The 19,380-nt window shown below is 39.5% G+C and overlaps 1 long non-coding RNA gene across 7 annotated transcripts in view; it reads left to right on the plus strand.

The window, feature by feature from the left end:
- The first annotated feature begins 967 nt into the window (after positions 1 to 967).
- Positions 968 to 19,380, plus strand: part of Plcxd3 — a 301,403-nt gene continuing 282,990 nt past the window's right edge. Inside the window, exons 1-3 of one of the 7 annotated variants that reach the window (XR_004768544.1) lie at positions 968 to 2,000; positions 4,410 to 5,700; positions 6,843 to 7,686. This is a non-coding gene — a long non-coding RNA (phosphatidylinositol specific phospholipase C X domain containing 3). Of the gene's footprint in view, positions 2,001 to 4,077; positions 5,701 to 6,842; positions 7,687 to 19,380 lie in introns of those variants that run through there. The other 6 variants (XR_004768545.1, XR_004768547.1, XR_004768546.1 and 3 more) reach the window with 6 other exon arrangements.

Consider the following 19,380-nt stretch of genomic DNA (forward strand, 5'->3'; position numbering starts at 1 on the left):
TATTGTCCCCATAATACTCTGAAACATATGAGTTTATATCTGTCATCTATTCATATCTGGCATTCAGTTTACCCAAAACCAGAGATCTCTTTGATTTGTCAAATTTGTCTTCTAATGCTCCCTTCTATGCCAGCAAAACTGGTGCTCTACTTATCCATTCAATAGACAGGGTGCGTCTATACTTCTGTTTTCTCGTCATTTTAACAACTGTAAATACATAAGTAAATTTAATTTTCTTTTTTAAATTTAAATTAAAAACAAGCTTGTTTTACAATTTCAGTTCCCTCTCCCTCTCCTCTTCCCCTGCTCCCCACCAACCCCCATCCCATCCCCTTTCTACTCTCCAGGGAGGGTGAGACCTTCCATGCAGGATCTTCAAAGTCTGTCATATCATTTGGAGTAGCCTTTAGGCCCTGTCTAGGCTGAGAGAGTATCCCTCTATGTGGAATGGTCTCCCAAAGTCCATTCATACACTAGGGATAAATATTCATCCGCTGCCAGAGGCCCCATAGATTTCCCAGGCCTCCTGACACCCACGTTCAGGGGGCCTATATCGGTCCTCTACTGGTTTCCCAGCTATCAGTCAGGGGTCCATGAGCTCCCCCTTATTCAGGTCAGCTGTTTATGTGGGTTTCACCAGCCTGGTCATCACTCCTCCCATTTTGCAACTGGATTCCAGGAGTTCAGCTCAGTGTTAGCTGTGGGTGTCTGCTTCTGCTTCCATCAACTACTGGATTAAGGCTCTAGGATGGCATGCATATAAGGTAGTCATCAATCTCATTATAGGGGAACGGCATTTAAGGTAGCCTCTCCACTATTGCTTAGATTGTTGTTGGTGTCATCCTTATAGATCTGTGGACATTTCCCTAGTGCCAGATTTCTCTTTAAACCTATAATGGTTCCCTCTATTATGGTATCTCTTTTCTTGTTCTCCTCTGTTCTTCTCCCAACTCAATCTTCCTGATCCTTCATGTCCTCCTCTCCTCTCCTCTTCTCCCCTTCTCTTTCTCCTAGCTCCCTCTCCCTTACCAACATGTTCCCAATTTGCTAGGAGATCTTGTCCCTTTCCCCTTCTCTAGGGGACCATGTATGTAAACTTAATTTTCTTACATAAAAGAACCTCTATACAGTGATAAAACACCTTTGCTTCCTTTTTAATTTAAAATATAATTGCATCAGTTTATGGGGCCACTGGCAGTGGGACCAGTATGAACTTGCTTTTTGGAGTCCATTCCCTGTGGAGACATACCTTGCTCAACCTAGAAACATGGGGAGGGCCTTGGTCCTGCTTCAAGATGATGTGACAGACTTTGTTGACTCCCTATGGGAGACCTCACTCTCTCTGGGGAGTGGATGGGGCATGGAGTGAGGGAAAGTGGGGGGTGCAGAAAGAGGGAAGAGAGGGGTAACTGGGATTGGTATATAAAATAAAAAATTGTTTAAAAATACATAATTGCATCATTTCCCTAGTCCCTTTTCATCCTCCAACTCCTGCCATAATAGACTGTTCCTGGTCCTATGAGCCAAAATAAACCTTCTTTCCCTTAAGTGACATTTTTAGAGAATTTTTCACAGCCACAGGCAAAGAAGCAAAGATGCTAGTCTTGTTTTATATTTTTCCATCAAATTCACAAGGTGAAGCATAGTTTGGAGAAGTGAATAGACTTGCTTAAGGTTGTATAACTGATAAAAGCAACAAACAGAATTTGGCCACATTCATGTTAATCCCACAGCCTGTTTATAAACTAAAGAAAAGAATAGACATTAATTGCAGACTTAATAATTAAAGCTAACACCTCAATTAGCTAATCCTCAGCTGCACTCACACCATGCACACATAATGGGCAAGCATCTTCTAGCAACTGCACGGGAAGATATTTCAGGTAAAATATGGTTGCTATGCAGATCACCCGATTTGCAACAGAAGAGAAACAAAATCCACAGCTTCAGAGGGGACTTTGAAGATAAGTTTTTCAAAGAAGCAGGTGATTGCTTAAAAGGTACTTGGATGAGTTTCCAGGAATGACTATTGTATTTAAGTGTCAGTTCTTACTTTCTTTCAAGAAACATGGGTCTCTGAGAAATTTAAAGAGAGATAGTAGGAATAGTAGTTTAAATAACTTTCTAAAAATGTAAGCAATAGTGCCATGAAGCCTAAGTTAAGAGCTCAGTGACAAGGGCAACTACAACCTACATTAATTTTTTTCTTCTTTTATTCCTTCTATTGTTTTCATCACGAAATTTACAAAGCAGTATATAAAGAGTATATAGTGATTTTATTAAGCTTTATTTTATTCTTGAGATAGCAAGGCTATGTAGCACAGGCTGGCCTTACATTTTCTGCAGTTCTTTTTGCCTTAGCTTCCCAAGTGCTACAGTTAAAGGTATGCACCATCAAGAAGTGACTTTAAAAAATGTTGTAAAGCAAACACCCCAAAATACAAGCAATAATATCACAATTATTAGTTCATTAAATGATGAGTTCTGGTGTCTTTCACCATCAGTCCCTTCTTCCCTAGAGATTAAGTTACTTTCTGACCTATCGCCCCCCTGTGATTAATCATTAAAAAGACCAAAATTCTGAAAGGTTTTATATTTAATTGCAAGGATTGGAGGATGGAGAAGAGAGATGAAGGAGGTTAGTTAGTTAACAGCCACACCAAAAACAATGAAAGGATAAATAAGTCTCATCATCACCCCATAGATGCATCCTTCTAAGCCCAGCAATACAAAGACAACAATTGTTTATCCCTAAGAGATGCTACTTCTGCTCCCAGCAGTTGTTAGTTTTTTGTCTAATGGTGGAACGCCATGAAAATTTCCCCTGCCACATTTACACAACGATTGATATTACTATGGGAACTTGACCAAAGACCTGACATTTTTCTGCCAAGCCTCTAAAAGGACTCATCACATTCTTTTAGAGTTCCCACTGCCTCTATATTTCTATACACAGATACTCTTCTGTAAAAAAATTAATATTCTTTTAATTGAAATAGAACAGTAACACTTTCCCTTCTTACCCTCTATGCATCCACTCCCAGCCACACTCCCTTGGACTCCTCCCATTCTCCTTCCATTCAAAAGTAGATAGCCTCTTTCTTTCATTATTGTTACATGTGTGCATATACTTGTGTGTGCACTATATATACATATATATGCATATACATATATACTCAACAATTCGTTGAGTCCAATTTTTTCTTTGTGTGTATATAGTTTCAGAGCTGATGACTCTGCACTGAACAACCAATAAGGGGGCTCATCCATAGGAGATGCTAATTCTCCTCCCAGCAGTTATTGATTGCCTGTAGTTCTTTGTTTAGGGATGGGATCCCCTGAGATTTTCTTTCTTTTAAGTTAACATATGAATTGACATTACCTCACTCCATTATTGTTTATGCCATAATTTCTAGGAGGGATCGTTTCACAGCAGACTTCCTGATAGTCTGGGTCTTAAAATATTTTTTTCTGCTCCCTCTTCCACGTTGTTCCCTGAGTTACAGGCATAGGAGTTGGAATGTAGATATATCCATTGGTGTTGGAACACCCACATTCTGTTGATCTCTGTATTGATCTCCATTTGCTATAAAGAGAGGCTTCTTGGATGAGGAGTAGTAGCTACATTTATCTGTGGGTATAAAAATAATATTTATAATATAATAAGGAATTATGTTGGTCTAGTTCACCTTCCTGAGGCTGTGGTGGACAACATTGTCAAGGAGATATTGTGGATATTATCTCTGCTATTCCTAGCACTAAATAACAATAGGTGTGGGTAGGAATGTAGTTCAATGGTAGAATACATTCACAGGGTTGTGGGTTTCATCATAATGAAGTAATAAACAAGAACAATCAAAAAAGGTTGTAATTTTCTTGGATCAATTACTTTACAGTTTCACATGATCATATAGTAAATCCATGGATGTTAAAAACTCAAATAAAATCTATATATTTCCTAAGATTTAATTATTTGGCCATCTTCTGGTATACATATTTGATCACAGAAAATATTTAATGCATTTTTCATGATTAAGACATTCACTTTTATTTACATAATGTAAATATGTAATGGCATAAAGGAGAAAAAACCCACTAGATCAACTTTAAACAGTAAGATATTTGATACCATATTTGTATTTACACACCATTCTGGAAATAGAAGATTTGAAAGACAACCAAGGTTAATGTTCTCGTAATCAGCTAAAGTTAATTGATGGAGACACTTCAGAGTAAAATAAAACTATCTTGACAGCTTTTCATTAGGATAACAACCTGACAGCCAAAGGACTATCTCAGTTTTCTTTAATCATGACAAATTATTATTAATAGCAGCTGTCTCAGTTTCTTTTCCTGATGCTGTGGTAAAATATCCTAACAAAGTGGTTTATTTGGCTCACAATTTCAAGTTACAGTCCCACATTATGGGAAAATCAAGGTGGCAGGAAATTGAAGAAGCCACATCCACAGTTAAGAGCAGAGAGCAATGAGCTAATATATGTAAGTTCAACTTGCTTTCTCCTTTTTATTTAGTACAGAATTCTAAGCTTAGGAAATGGTGATAACATAGTGGGTGGGTCTTCTCAAATCAATTAATGTAATTAAGATAATCATTCCACAGACATTCTCAGAGGCCCTTCTCTCGGACTCTAGATTATATTAAGTGGACAATGTTAACTACATAGTAGCTTACATATATATTGCACATATTAAGATATTTTCAGACTTAAAATATGATTTATGAGTCATCTTCTCCATTAGCTAGGACCAGAGAATCTTAAAACAGTGATAAAAAACTATTTATTTCAAACAATGTTCAAAGATCTCCTTAGCTTTGTAGATTTAGTCCAGAAAGCAAAGATATAAAGACACGAATATTAAAATCTCAAGATAAAGCCAGTCAACATTCTAGCATGCAATGGGAAGGGATTCAAAAGTGGTAGTTGTTTGCTTCCAATGAAGGAAAAGTCACTTTCATTTAATGGTGTGGCTCTTAGTAGGTTGGCCATGTTTCAGTGGATGGCCCATACTCAGAAGTTTATTGACAATACAAAAATGGAGCAGATAGATTGCTAAATTAAAAACAAAAGACATGAATTTGAGTGCAGGATAGACGTGGGAATAGATCTGAGGGGAGTAAAGTGGAGGAGTTGGGCTGAGTGTAATCAAAATACATTTTATACAATGCTCAAATAATTGATGATTTTTAAAAAGTCATGTTCCAGAAACTTTCAACAGTTTTTTTATTGTTCATGTGAATAAACTTTATTTTTCCTTTTTTTCTTCATTTTTTTCCATTGGAGTAAATGAAGTATTAAACAGTAAGTGTTTCATAGCTTATGAAATATGTATTACACACTACTATGTCAGTAACCTTTCATAGTTTTCAACCGGATCAAAAGACTTGACAGAGGAGCAAGAAAGAATTCTTTGTTGTTTGCCCATATATTCTGTTATGGATTTTAATAGTGTTTTATAAACATACTGGTGACAGTCATAGCTCTCACTTTTCATGCCTTTGATTGTCTAGGAGAGCTTGGACAAGAACAAGAGAATCTTGATTCATGTCCTGTCTTTGAATCCAAGGAAAGAATAAGAGAGCAGAGTTGGTAAGACTTCTCATCTGGCCTGGAGAGTTGAACACATATTGGGAGTTCTTGACTAAAGACAGGGAAGAGGATTGCTCCTGACATAAACAATGTCAGTTTGTAAACTTTTTTCTTCCCTGCCTTTGATTTTTACACCCTAAAAAATGAATTAAAAAATTATAGAAAACTATTATAATTTTTTTAAGTTTTTCAACTTTTATTAAGATGTTATTATTATTATTATTATTGGTTTTTTGAGACAGGGTTTCTCTATGGTTTTGGAGGCTGTCCTGGAACTAGCTCTTGTAGGCCAGGCTGGTCTCGAACTCACAGAGATCCGCTTGCCTCTGCCTCCTGAGTGGTGGGATTAAAGGCCTGCGCCACCACCACCCGGCTTTTTTTATTAGTTCAAATTCGGAACAAGCTTGCTTCACACGTCAATCCCTTCTCCCTCCCCTCCCCCCAACCCTCCCCCAACTCCTCACCTGTCCCCCACCCTATCCGCCCTCCACTCCCCACACAGGGTAGGGCACTCGACAGGGCTCCCCAATGTCCCTGGCATCATCCTGGGCTCGGCCTAGGCCCTCCCCGATGTGTATAGGCCAAGAGTGCATCCCTTCATGTGGAATGGGCTCTCAAAGTCCCTTCTTAAACCTGGGAAAAATACTAATCCTTTACCAGGGGCCCCATAGAGTGCAGAGGCCTCCTCATCGACATCCATGATCAGGGGTCTGATTCAGTCCTGTGGTGGCCTCCCAGACAGCAGTCTGGGGCCTATGTGCTCCCCTTGTTCAGGCCAGCTGATTCTGTGGGTTTCAGAGAAGGGGAGAGGAGGAAAGGGAGGACCAGAAATATTGAGTTGGGGGAAGAATAGAGGAGAGCAGGATGAGAGATACTATATCAGAGGGAGCCATTATAGGTCTGAGGAGAGATCTGGCACTAGGGAGATTTCCAGAGATCTACAAGGATGACATGAACTGACAATCTAGGCAATAGTGGAGAGGATAACCTAAATTCCCTTCCCCTATAATGAGACTGATGACTACTTTTTTGTTTATTTGTTTGTTTGTTTGTTTGTTTTTGTTTTTCGAGACGGTTTCTCTGTGTAGCTTTGGAGCCTATCCTGGCACTCACTCTGGAGACCAGGCTGGCCTCGATCTCACAGAGATCTGCCTGCCTCTGCCTCCCGAGTGCTGGGATTAAAGGCGTGAGCCACCAACGCCCAGCTGATGACTACTTTTTATGCCATCCTAGAGCCCTCATCCAGTGGCGGATGGAAGCAGAGACAGACATCCACAGATATACACTGAACTCTGGAACCTAGTTGCAGAGAGTGAGGAATGAAGATCAAAGGGGTCGGTACTAGGCTGGTGAAACCCACAGAAAACTATTATTTTTATATGATAGATTTATATAATCATGCCTATACTTTCTAATTTATCTTAAAAAATAATAAAATGATAACTAATGGAAAACATATAAATAAATTCATTTAAGTAAGCTGAAATTTGTATTTTAAAGCATAATTCAATTTTATTCTTGAATCTTGTTATTTACAGTTGTGGACTTTCCACCTGGTTAGCAATGTACGAAAGAATATCATACCTAGATATATACACTTAAGGATACATTGTTTAACATTAAAAAACTTTTTCAACCATGTACAACTTTTATGAAAACTGCACTAATTCATGAAGATCTCTAGAATTTATTAATTTCTATAACAAAGAAAATAATATGGAAAATATTTCAGACTAGCAGAAGATTGGTTTATCATACAAGAGTTTTGAATGCATCAAGGTTGAGGGGAAAGATTTGATAAAGTAGTTCCTTCCTTCCTTCCTTCCTTCTCCACTGTCCCCATTTCGTGTACATCTACTGCCTACATTATTTTCTTACTACATATGTGTTTCCATCTTCAGTGTCAACAGGGACATACACTAGAAGCTTCATGATATTTAGCTATATCCCTCCCCGCACCCTACTTGGGCAAAGGGAGTAAATGAGAAGAAACCTTAGGTTCTGGATAGTCCTGGTTCCAGACAAGGATATTGAAGCCTTATAAGTTCTTCATGTCAGCTGAGCATGGGGTCTGTAGGTACAGTAAAACGGATGTGTTTTTCACTTTTATCTCTAAGCCTATTTGTTATGTACATACATAAAATTTATTTTCACTGTTAGAAATAGGGTTTTCTTAATGTTTTTATTTGCATGTTCTTGTGGTTTTGGCTCTCACCAAACCATACATAGGAAACCTTGGGCAAGCTCAGGAGAGGATTTGACATTTTAAGGGAGGTTATGAATTCCAGCCATTCCACCATGCTTGTAAAAGGCTTTGGGAATTTTCATAGATAACCTATGAAGACAGGAAGAAGGGCAGCACAAGAGCATTGGGAGGGTGTTACTGCCTGATGGCTTGGGTGCAGGAGGGTATGGAGGATACAGGCAGGAGGCATGCGTGGCAGCAAGGATGCAAGAAATGCTTCGAAGGCACCATTCCTTGAGGTTTCCACATAAGCAAACCTTGGAATAAAAATTGTACCTGTTACATGGATGTCTAAATTCGAAGTCGTATGAGAGATATCCTAGAATCTTTTCTTCTCCATAAAAATCTGTCAAAGATTCTTCAAATAACCTTGTGACCACCAAACTGTTAAGAAGCAGCTTCAGGTGTGTAGAGCTCCCCAGAGCACCATTTCAGTTGCTGTAATGAAGTAAGATAAAAGAGATGGAATCCAAGAGCCTTGACGACAGGCTCAGTTTTTAGAGCATTTGTTCTGTGTTCTCTTCTCTCCTGGTTCCTGTTTTTCATGTGTGTCAGGAGTACAGAGGTTAAAACTGTAGAGGACTGGAACAAAGCTGTATGATAATGAAGCTCCAGGCATTAGTTAAGTGTTCCTTTATTTTTTAGAGAGGAATCACAATGCAATGCACATTTGAAATAGATTTTATTTTCTTGGCTTGTCATTTATATAAACAAACCATTTAAAACTGTAAAGCAAAGGAGACAGTCAGCAAGACAAAACGGCAGCCGACAGACTGGGAAAAGATATTCACCAACCCCACATCTGACAGAGGGCTGATTTCCAAAATATACAAAGAACTCAAGAAGCTAGTCTCCAAAACACCAAACAACCCAATTAAAAAGTGGGGTACAGAACTAAATAGACAATTCTCAATAAAGGAATCTAAAATGGCTGAAAGACACATAAGAAAGTGTTCAACATCCTTAACCATCAGGGAAATGCAAATCAAAACAATTCTGAGATACCATATTACTCCTGTCAGAATGGCCAAAATCAAAAACACCAATGATGGTTCATGTTGGAAAGGATGTGGAGAAAGGGGAATACTTCTCCACTGCTGGTGGGAGTGCCAACTTGTACATCCACTTTGGAAATCAGTAAGGCGACTCCTCAAAAAAATGGGAATCAGTCTACCACAAGATCCAGCAATTCCACTTTTAGGTATATACCCAAAAGAAGCACATTCATACAACAAGGACATCTGTTCAACCATGTTCATAGCAGCAGTATTTGTAATAGCCAGAAACTGGAAGCGGCCTTGATGCCCCTCAACCGAAGAATGGATAGAGAAAATGTGGTACATTTACACAATGGAGTACTACTCAGCAGAAAAAACAATGGAATTTTGAAATTTGCAGGAAAATTGATGGATCTAGAAGAAACCATTCTGAGTGAGGTAACCCAATCGCAAAAAGACAAACATGGTATGTACTCACTCATATGCAGATTTTAGACATAGAGCAAAGGATTACCAGCCTACAATCCACACTGCCAAAGAAGCTAATAAACAAGGAGGTCCCTAAGAGGGACATTCATGGTCCCCTGGAGAAGGGGAGAAGGTCAAGATCTGCGAGAGGGTCAAGATCTGCTGAGCAAATTGGGAGCACGGGAAGATGGGGGAAGGAGCTAGGAGAATGAGAAGGGGAGAAGAAGAAGGTTGCAGAGGACATGAGGGAGCAGAACGTTTGAGTCAGGGGAAGAATACATGATAACAAGAATGGAGATATCATAATAGAGGGAGACATTTTTGGTTTACAGAGAAATCAGGCACTAAGGAAATGTCTGGAGATCTACAAAAGATGGCACCAACTAACTATCTCAGCAACGGAGGAGAGGCTACCTTAAATGCCCTCCCCTGATTATGAGATTGATGACTGACTTATATGCCATCCTATAGCCTTCATCCAGCAGCTGGTGGAAGTAGAAGCAGATACCCATAACTAATCACCCAACTGAACTGGAACCCAGATATAGAGAAGGATCAGTGAAGAGCACAGAGATCCAGATCAGGCTGGTGAAACCCACAGAAACAGCTGACCAGAACATCCGGGAACTCTTGCCCCCCAGTCTGATAGCTGGAATACCAGCATGGGACAGATCCAGACCCCAGGAACATGGGTTTCTGTGAGGAAACCTCAGAAATCTATGGGACTTTCTGTAGAAGCCCAGTATTTATCCTTAGCATAAGTGTGGACTTTGGGAGCCCATTCCATATAGAGGAATACTCCCTGAGTCAAGACACACGGGGGTGGTCCTAGGCCCTATCCCAAAGGATACAATAGATAACTGATGACACCCTATGGAAGGCCTCACCATCCAGGGGGAGTAGAAAAGGTATGTGACAGGTAAGGTTTTAGTTGGGGTAGGGTAGAGGAGGACGCGTGGGAGAAGGGAACTGGGATTGTCATGTAAAACAATCCTGTTTATAATTCAAATAAAAAAGTTGGAAAAAAAAAGATAGTACAAAAATTAAAGTTGCCTTAGAGTTTGTCCTGTGGGCATGTGATTGGTAAGAGTTTCATATTGAAATAGGTAGTCTCGAAAGAATTGTAAATTTGGTTTGCTGCAATAATAATTACAAACCTAGGTAAGGAGGATACTACTTTTTGTTGAAGAAATTCTTTATGTTCTCTTGTTTATGTTTTTTAAAAAGCCACAAATACAATTTCTCTGTTTTGCTTTCTTTTTATTCTTTCCTCATAAAGTACATCCTAACTGCAGTTTCCCATCCCTGCTTTCCTCCCAGCCCGCCCCCAATCTTCCCTTTCCCCCATCCACTCCTTTTCCTGCAGAAAAGGGCAGAGTTCCCAGAGATATCAACTAAACATGATATAGCAAGTTATAATAAGACTAGGCACAGAACCTCATATTAAGACTGGATAAAGCAGCCCAGTAGGAGGAATAGGGTTCCCAAAACAGAAAAAAAAGAGTCAGACAGTCCCCACACCCACTGTTAGGAATCCTAGAGCACACATAACATTTCATTATGAATCCTAGAACTGTTAGGAATCCTAGAACCCAACCATAACATATATTCAGAGGACATAGGTCAGCCCCATGCAGGCTCACTGATTATCAGTTTCTGCAAGCCCCTCTGATCCCTGGTTATTTGATTCTGTGGGTTTTCTTGTAGTGTCTTTGATCCCTCTGGCTCCTACAATCCTTCCTCATCCTCTTCCACAGATTTCTTTGAATTCTGCTTAATGTTTGGCTGTGGATCTCTGCATCTGTTCTCACCAGTTGCTTGATGAAGCCTCTCTGATGACAATTATGCTAGGTTCTGGTCTATGAGTGTAGCAGAGTAACACTAGGAATCATTTTATAGCCCAGAGGTCTGGGATAGAACAAAACAAGAGTGGCAATTCTCTGTTTTAATAGTATGGTCAACAACTAAATTGAAAAATCTCTCAATTGTTTACCTGATATATAAGTATCTAGTCTGGGGAAAATTAAAAGACATCCTTATTCTAGATACTAGTAGGTCTGGCTTCTTGATATTCATTCATACAGGGTGGTGATTATTCATAGCCCAAAGGGTCAGGTTTTTAAATATCAGAACAATCAACCAATAGTCTTCAAAGAGATTTTCTAGGCAGAATGAAATGCTGTCACCTATGTTTAAGAGGTTGGGCACAATGAAAACATTTGGATACAGTGAGTTCCATCATATAATCTGGGTTTTGGTAGACCTGGGGATCCCCATGGCTCTGAGAAATAATCTGGACTGAATGGAAATGACAAGTGGTGCCATGGAAGGCAGGTACTTTCCCACATTTGCTTTTATTTAACATTCTGCTAAGAAACTGTTCTCCAGGTCATTAGTGAGGACTTCTCGTGCACTCTCTAAGCAGTGTCTCAATTCCAAGGCCTGTACCTCTTTTGGTTAATTTCTTAAAAGCACCAGTCTTTAAAGCACCAGTCTTTAAAGAGCGTTTCAGTAGTCAACAGATTAAAAACATAGTGTTTCATGAAGTTCAGGTCTTTCATTATTTTTTTTTAACAGAAATAGAGAAGCAGATACCAAACCAAGTCTGTACTCCAGCCTGGTTAGGTGCTGCAAAACTTTATGACAGAAATGAAATCTTAGCTGCAACTCACGGTCATCAAGGTTATTTTTTCACTGTAACTCACTGCAAAGATCGGGATAGCTTTTTTGTCACCATTTTATGGAGCATCATCATTATTAGGCCCTTTTGTTGTCTATTCTGAACTCATGGTTTTGTGCCAGACACTTAAAGAGGTAGATTAATTTTCTCCTAGGAGAGCTACTTAGTGTATTATTGTTTCTGTATGTTTAATGATACCCCAAAGACATAAAACAGTTCATATTCCCCCTTGAGCTTTAGGAGTTAACTTGAGACTATAGAAAAACCTGTATTCTTGTTATTATAATCAGAGATAAGAGAAAATATGCAAAGGTAATTGACACACAGTGGCTATAAAAGCATGACAAGTTTGTACAATTCTATTTGGTCAGACCACTTATTAGTGCAGGAGGATAGTTGATAGATTCTGCATGCTTTAATTCCTAAATCTATTTGGTTTTAGGTTTAAAGTGTTTGTCACCCAGGTCTTCTTTTTGACTATATGCTGAACATAGGATGAGTTAAAATTGTTTTGTTGCGACCTATCTGCATTACCTGAGGGAAGATTGCTTACACTGTCTCAATTTCCTATATCACTGAGCACTAAATAAATGTCTCAGGCTGCTGTGAACATGATGTGTGCCCATGAAACTCAGGTTGCCAACTCTTGCCTAAGCATAGCTAGAAAACGTGTCCCGTGGCTTCCATCCTAAAGGGAAAGCATCTGCCCTGATTTCAGCAGTTGGGAGAAGCTGGGATAATAAGCATCTGTACTGGCCAGGGCTTGCTGCTAAAAGGAAATCATTTATGAAGTTTGTTAGTAAGGAGTGTCTCCATGAGTTGCTGCCGGATAATACCTAGATGTTCACAGTCTGTTGTGCCTGTAACTATCCTATCATCACTAAGGTTAACTATGAAAACCACTTTCTTCTCTAGTCAAATGGTATTTCCTCTCTCACCTTCCTATGATTTCCCTTTAATTCCTTTAATTAGGAGTTTATGTTAAGCTGATTTTGCTACAGTCAATGTATGGGAGAAACAGGTGGAAAAACATATGCCTTGCACTTGTATATCTTTGTAGTTGTATGTGACCACTGTTGCTACTATTCTTTTTTTATTCTTCTCTGATATATTAGATTCCCCTTTTCCTCCCTTCCCCAGTCTCTCCCCCTCCACCTCCATTCTCCCTCAATCCATTCCTTTCTCCTCCACTCAGAAAAGAGCAGGCCTTCCGGGGACATCATTCAAACATATCATAGCAAGCTACACCAAGATCAGGCACATACCACCACATCAAGGCTGGACCAGACAACCCAGTATGAGGAAAGAGTTCCTACAAGGAGGCAAAAAGTCAGAGACACCCCCTCCCCTCTGTTAGGAATCCCATAAGAACACCAAGATACTCTGCTATAACATATATACAGAGGACCTACCTCAGACCCTCTGTGAGCCATCATGAGACCCTGTCAGTTGGTTGGGTGGGCCATGTTCTCATGGTGTCCCTGACCCCTCCTGTTTCTCCAGTCTTCCTCTTTGATGACAATTCTGCTAGACTCTGGTCCCAGAACACTGTAGGTGGAAGGTTTTTGTGACTGTTGGTGTCCCAATCCCTACACCTCAGGCCTTGCCTGGTTACAGAAGATGGTCAGTTCAGTCTTCATGTCCCCCATTACTAGGAGTCTTTGCTAGTTTCACTCTCATAGGCTCTATAGAGTTTACATTGCACTAGGTTTTCACCTCAACCCCCCAAATGCCCCCCCACAATTTCAGTCTTTTCTCCCAGTATCCTGCCCCTGCTGCAGTTGGTCCCTCCTATTCCCAACCCCACCTACTTCCAGTCCACTGCAAAATATTCTATTTCCCTTTCCTGTGGAGACCTTTGTGTCCCCCACTCCCGCTTTTAGCCCCATTGTTATGTAGCCTCTCCGTGGTGCCATTATTCTTAAACCGTATCCTTCACCAAACATTTTAAGTTTTCAAGAAATACTATCAGTGCCCAATGTCATGTAGTTTGTTCCATTTATTCATTAAAATTCTCAGTTTCCATCAAGCAGACCAAACATCCTACCTGACAGCACAGAAAGTTTTAGCAAACAATGTGTCTTTTATATTCCCCCAAATCTGCCTGTGGTTGAAATGTTTTCTGTTGGAAATCAGAGAAGTGTTTAATCTTCTTCCAGGATGGTCCTGAAAACAAATTCAACTTTAGTTTCTAGTTGTTACAAGAGTTCATTTGTACCTGTAAGAATCGTTTGATATGATGATACATTGGAAAGCCCTACATAGAGCAGTCCTATAAAAATGCAGGCACTTCATGTTATTATCTGACTGTGTTATATACTGGGGAATCTAATAGGCCTCTCCATGTTAGTTAGCATTTTATTGCTATGATGTTCAAAGGAGGATAACTATAAAAATTTGGATGCTAAACATCCAAACAGCAGCCCTTTATCTGCATTTCCTCATGGTGGATTCTTATAGCGACAGTATGTTGGAGAAGCAAATACATTTCTAGATAGGCAGCAGGAGAGAAAGATTTTGTGGTCAAACTTAAAATTTTATACCAATGCTCACAAAAGAAATCAACTTCAGAAAATCCCAAAGGTACAGTTACCAAAGGGTCTCCCACCAAGCTCTCCCTCTTAAAGGTCTTTCCATGCCCACACTACAAAGCTGAGTATCACATCTCTGACAAGATCATTGGTGGCAAACCACATCCAGGTCACAGTATGATGTAAGCAAGAAATTCCTCTTCACTAGAGAAATTGGTTTTATACTTCTTTAGTCTACAACAGAATTTTAGAAAGGATCTCCAGATACCAAAAAAATTTTAAATCAGTTTTATACTCAATGAAAAAAATATTAGCTTCTAGAAGATGGATGCTATTGATGAGGGCCTAGGGCCATAGTCTTCAAAGGGAAAAATGGAATCCAAATCCAAATCCAAATTCTGCTTAAAATATGTCACTGAGTAACTGTTAGGCATACATATGTTTGTACACACACATGTACACACATGTACACACACACACACACACACACACACACACACACACACACACACACACTCGGGGAAGAAAGAAAGATTTCCAAAATCCAATCCAGATATATTCAGCTAACTATATTTTTATTTGGCCATAAAGTATTTTTTTCATGTGTCAATTTACAACATCCCTTGGTCATCTGAACTTCTTGTTCTCTTGAGTTATAGCATTTCTATCTTTTGTTTTTTTTTCATGGACTTCATTGTTTCCATACTCCCCAGGAAGGCCTTGTAACTGAAGCTTGAACTATTATCGCTTGTCCTTTGCCCAAGCAATGTTTGCTTTTGCTCTGATTAACTAGATAATGGGAAATGAAGCTCATGAGTTCATGATGTGCTCAGTCTTAGTTAGAAGGACTGTAATATGCCTTATCACTTTGGATTGTATAATTCAGCCCATGCACATAGCATACTTATCTCTGTCATGTTGCTAATAAGCAAGGTTTTCATGACATTATAGTCACACATTGTTCATAGACAAGAACTGTGCTTCAATGGCAGCTCCACTAACAACAGAAAGAAAACCCAGATACTGTTTCTTAGTGATTAAGACAGCCATAATCTGGATGATAGCAATGGGATACGAAGGTTTGGGACTCATCATATAACTTGCCATGTGAAACTGTGAACTTTTCCAAAATCCTTGAGTGGTTCTTCACCAGGTGCCATTTAGTCCTCCCATTCCAGAAGACACCTGAAAATGTTTTGAAACATTTTTAATGTCATGATAAGAGAAGTATGGCTGGTATCAGGTAGCTAGAAAACAAGCATGCTTCTAAACACTTTGCAATGTACAGAACAGCTTCCTCTTACAGGAAATATCAGGTAAAAGATGTCAACATTGTCAAGGTTCAGCAAACCTGCCGTTGAGCTAAACAGCTGGCAGGATGAATGGGGAATGAACCACAAGCTAGGGTCAGATTTACCCCACACAGACTGTTCTTAGAAAGTCAGATTTAATGATGATGAAGTATGATTCATAGAGTTCCTGCTTTAAGAATACCAAGACCTCCCTTCTCTTCATGAACTATGTTAATATTGCTCATATTTCACTGCTGATTTTCGATAATAAGCATTTTGTGTTCACTCTCCTACTTTTTGATATCATGCTAAGAGAAGAGATAATCCAGAACAATTACTGACATGATGTCACATTCCCATCATAGCCCAATCTACTGCCACCCCAAACATCCAGAAAGGGCTGCAGCTTATACACAGTGACAACTTTTTTTTTGTCAACTTTTAACAAAGAGCTTGTAGGAGCTGCACAGTGTCTGTGTCCAAAATCTGCAGATGCTGAAACAGAGCAACTGCTCAATAACTGATTGAGTTTCCAAGTTCCGGGGATCATGTCAAGACTCATTCACATTAAGACAACCTGGGAATTGCAATCCACTGTAAACTAAACTAATTTAAGAAGGGCATCTGTTGCATTTTCCCTCCCATGGCCTTCAGCAGTTCTCCTGTTTTTGCAAGTGAGGTTATTGTTTTTATGTCTCATTATGGCTACTCCTTCCTCCATGAAGAGCCAAACCTCTGCCAACTTTCCAGCTACCTTCTGAATAAGCTATGATCCAGCAGGTTCCGGACGGCACTTTGAGGTTTCTTATGCCAGAGGATTTGACATACTTAATTAAAATAATATATTTTCAGATGCTTTTGATATGCCATAAGGAAATGTACAGCATGTCATATCATGACAAATATCCACCAGCCTAAATAGGAAATGTGGAATAAATGTGTTTCACTTTGCTGAGAAATGGTGTTCAAGAGGCAAGAAAAATACACACAAAAAAAAATCTACCTCCAGAAATTCTACTGTACTTAGGCAGACAGCTATGCCTAAGAAGGGCATCAATTTGAGGCTAATGTTATAATAAACTGAATAAAGAAGGATACTTGTACAAAATTAGCTGTAATTTAGGAAAAGAATAGCTTTCAAAAAGCCAACATAAAAGTGTATAATTTAGAAAATCAAACTCCCTTCCTGGGCTTCAGAGTCCACAAAATAGGAATAAATTTTCTTGTAATAGAATCTCACCAGGGCATGATGGGAAGAAACAACTAACTTAGTAGCCTAAGCTCTGAGGGAGCTCCAGGTGTGCTCAAATCTAACATCAAGAAATTCATTTCCCTGAGGAAGTTTCCAAATTAACTTTTAGGTCTGGTTCTCTGGGTGGAGAAACATTTGCAATGGAATCGATAGATGTAAAAGACTGACTCCCTAATAGAAACAGGGTCGTGCCTTTCTTCAGTCTGGTTAGGTTCTTTTGGAAACCCAAGGGTGTGATAAAGAGGCACTGGCTGATAGAGTGACTGTCACAGTGCTGTAGTTAGGCTCACCAGGAGAAAACTGTATAATAATGAGTTAGAGCAAAGGAGGAAAGGGGTTTATGAGAGCAGGAGAGAGATGGAGCCTGCAGCATGCCTGCATTGCATAACTCGGCACTGTCTAGACTGGACTGATTGATAGCCCAGACAGCCCCTTTATCCTGCCTGGGTTTCACAGCCATTCAGAGAAAGAAAGAGCTTGAGGCTGCTTCCCAGGAGGGTTTGTCAATTTCTTAGGGGTCTGGTCCCTAGTTATTTATTACAGATAATTATCAACTTGGAAGAGAGCTTGGTGTATGAACAAGGCTGGCATTTCTGAAACTATCTGCAGTTGTCCTTTATAGGCAAATACTTAAAAATAAATATGGTTTCTTTTTCTCCCCTCCATTTTTAAATTTAAATTAGAAACAAGATTGTTTTACATGTCAATCCTAGTTCCCTATCCCTCCCCTCATCTCCTGCTTCCTCCCAACTAACACCCTATCTATCTCATACCCTTTCTGCTCCCCAGGGAGTGTGAGGCCTTCCATGGGGGGGGTCTTCAGAGTCGGTCATATCTTTTATATCCTAATTTTCCCTTTATTCAGGCTTCTGCTCAAATATCATCATCCAAGGGAGGTAGGCTATCTCATGTTTTTCTGTCTAAAATATCAGAATCTATATTCTCAGTCTGGTCTAGTTTGATTTGTTGGTATAATTTATCACATCTTGATATAATTTTTCAGATAGAGTTGTTTCTTTTTCTATTCTTCTTCCCAGGATGTCTTCCACTTCCTCTTCCCACCCTGAATGTAATATGATAAAAGGAAGGAACCACAAAAGTCTCTCTTGTTCACTCTTTTATTCTCAGCATCTAGGTCATTCCTGAAAGGTAGTTGTGACTGTATAAATCCTTTCAATATTCCTCAAACTGGATTTGACTTTGTGATCAGCCTGTACTCCACTTCTACATGAAGAATAAATGTCTTTGTCATGAATGTCACCTGAGTTAAGGGAGGTGGAGACAGCAGAAGATAGTGGTAGGTGTCTCAGGTACTCAAAGGATCATTATAGATGAAGACCTTTGGCCTCTCCTCTTTTAGACTCCGACCCTGACATAATTGGTTTCCTTCCTTTGTTCTTTAAACCACCATTTTTTTCTGATTTTAACACACCAGCCTAATTCAAGTTCTCTGAATCCTGATTTTAGTCACCAGAGGTCTATTCTTACTTGATTTCTGATTTCAACACCACTCCCACACCCTTTCTAGGTGGTAAAGTACTTTCTAGCACTTCTGGGTGTTTGGCAGTACAGAAACTTTCTGAACCTTGCAGTGATTTTGTGAAGGAATCATTACCTATGCATGAGGAATGACATCAATGGCAACTGGAAATCAATTCAAACTTCCCTTTTCAGCTTCAGGATTCAGTGTAAATGTGTCATCCAGAGGAAAACATTTGCTGACCTCCAGGTTGGTTTGAGGTCCTAATTGCAGAATTCCTTAATGTTCCCTGTCACGGGAATTTTTGCAATGACATTTGAATTGTTAATTTGCATTTTTTGTTATTCTTATCAGTCCCCTGTAATACAAGAACAGAAATTACTCAATGTAAGTTTGATTTGGTCTCCATCATGGCCAGAAATTCTTCCATGCTCTCAGTAGGTAGGCAGTAATGTTTTCACGATTGATTAATTGAGTAGATGCATGAATTCCACAAAGAGTGTTTCTCCTTGCTGGGGAAGTGATATCTGGCAAACACTGAAATGGTTGGTCTTGATTGTCATCTTGACCAATCTGGAATCACTAAGGAAACAGGATGCTAGGATTGTGTGTCAAGGATTACATTGATTAGGTTAACTTTGGTGGGAAGACCCACTGTAATATGGGTGACATCATTATGTGGATTGGATCCAGGATTGCCTAAAAAGGAGAAAGCTAACAGAGCATAAGCATTCCTCACTCCCTGTTTCCTAACAATAAATACTTCCCCACCATGATGGGAAACTGAATCTCTCAGTCAAAACAAAACAACACCCCTCTCCATCT

This window comes from Cricetulus griseus, chromosome 2 (assembly GCF_003668045.3).
Source record: "Cricetulus griseus strain 17A/GY chromosome 2, alternate assembly CriGri-PICRH-1.0, whole genome shotgun sequence".
Taxonomy (NCBI): domain Eukaryota; kingdom Metazoa; phylum Chordata; class Mammalia; order Rodentia; family Cricetidae; genus Cricetulus; species Cricetulus griseus.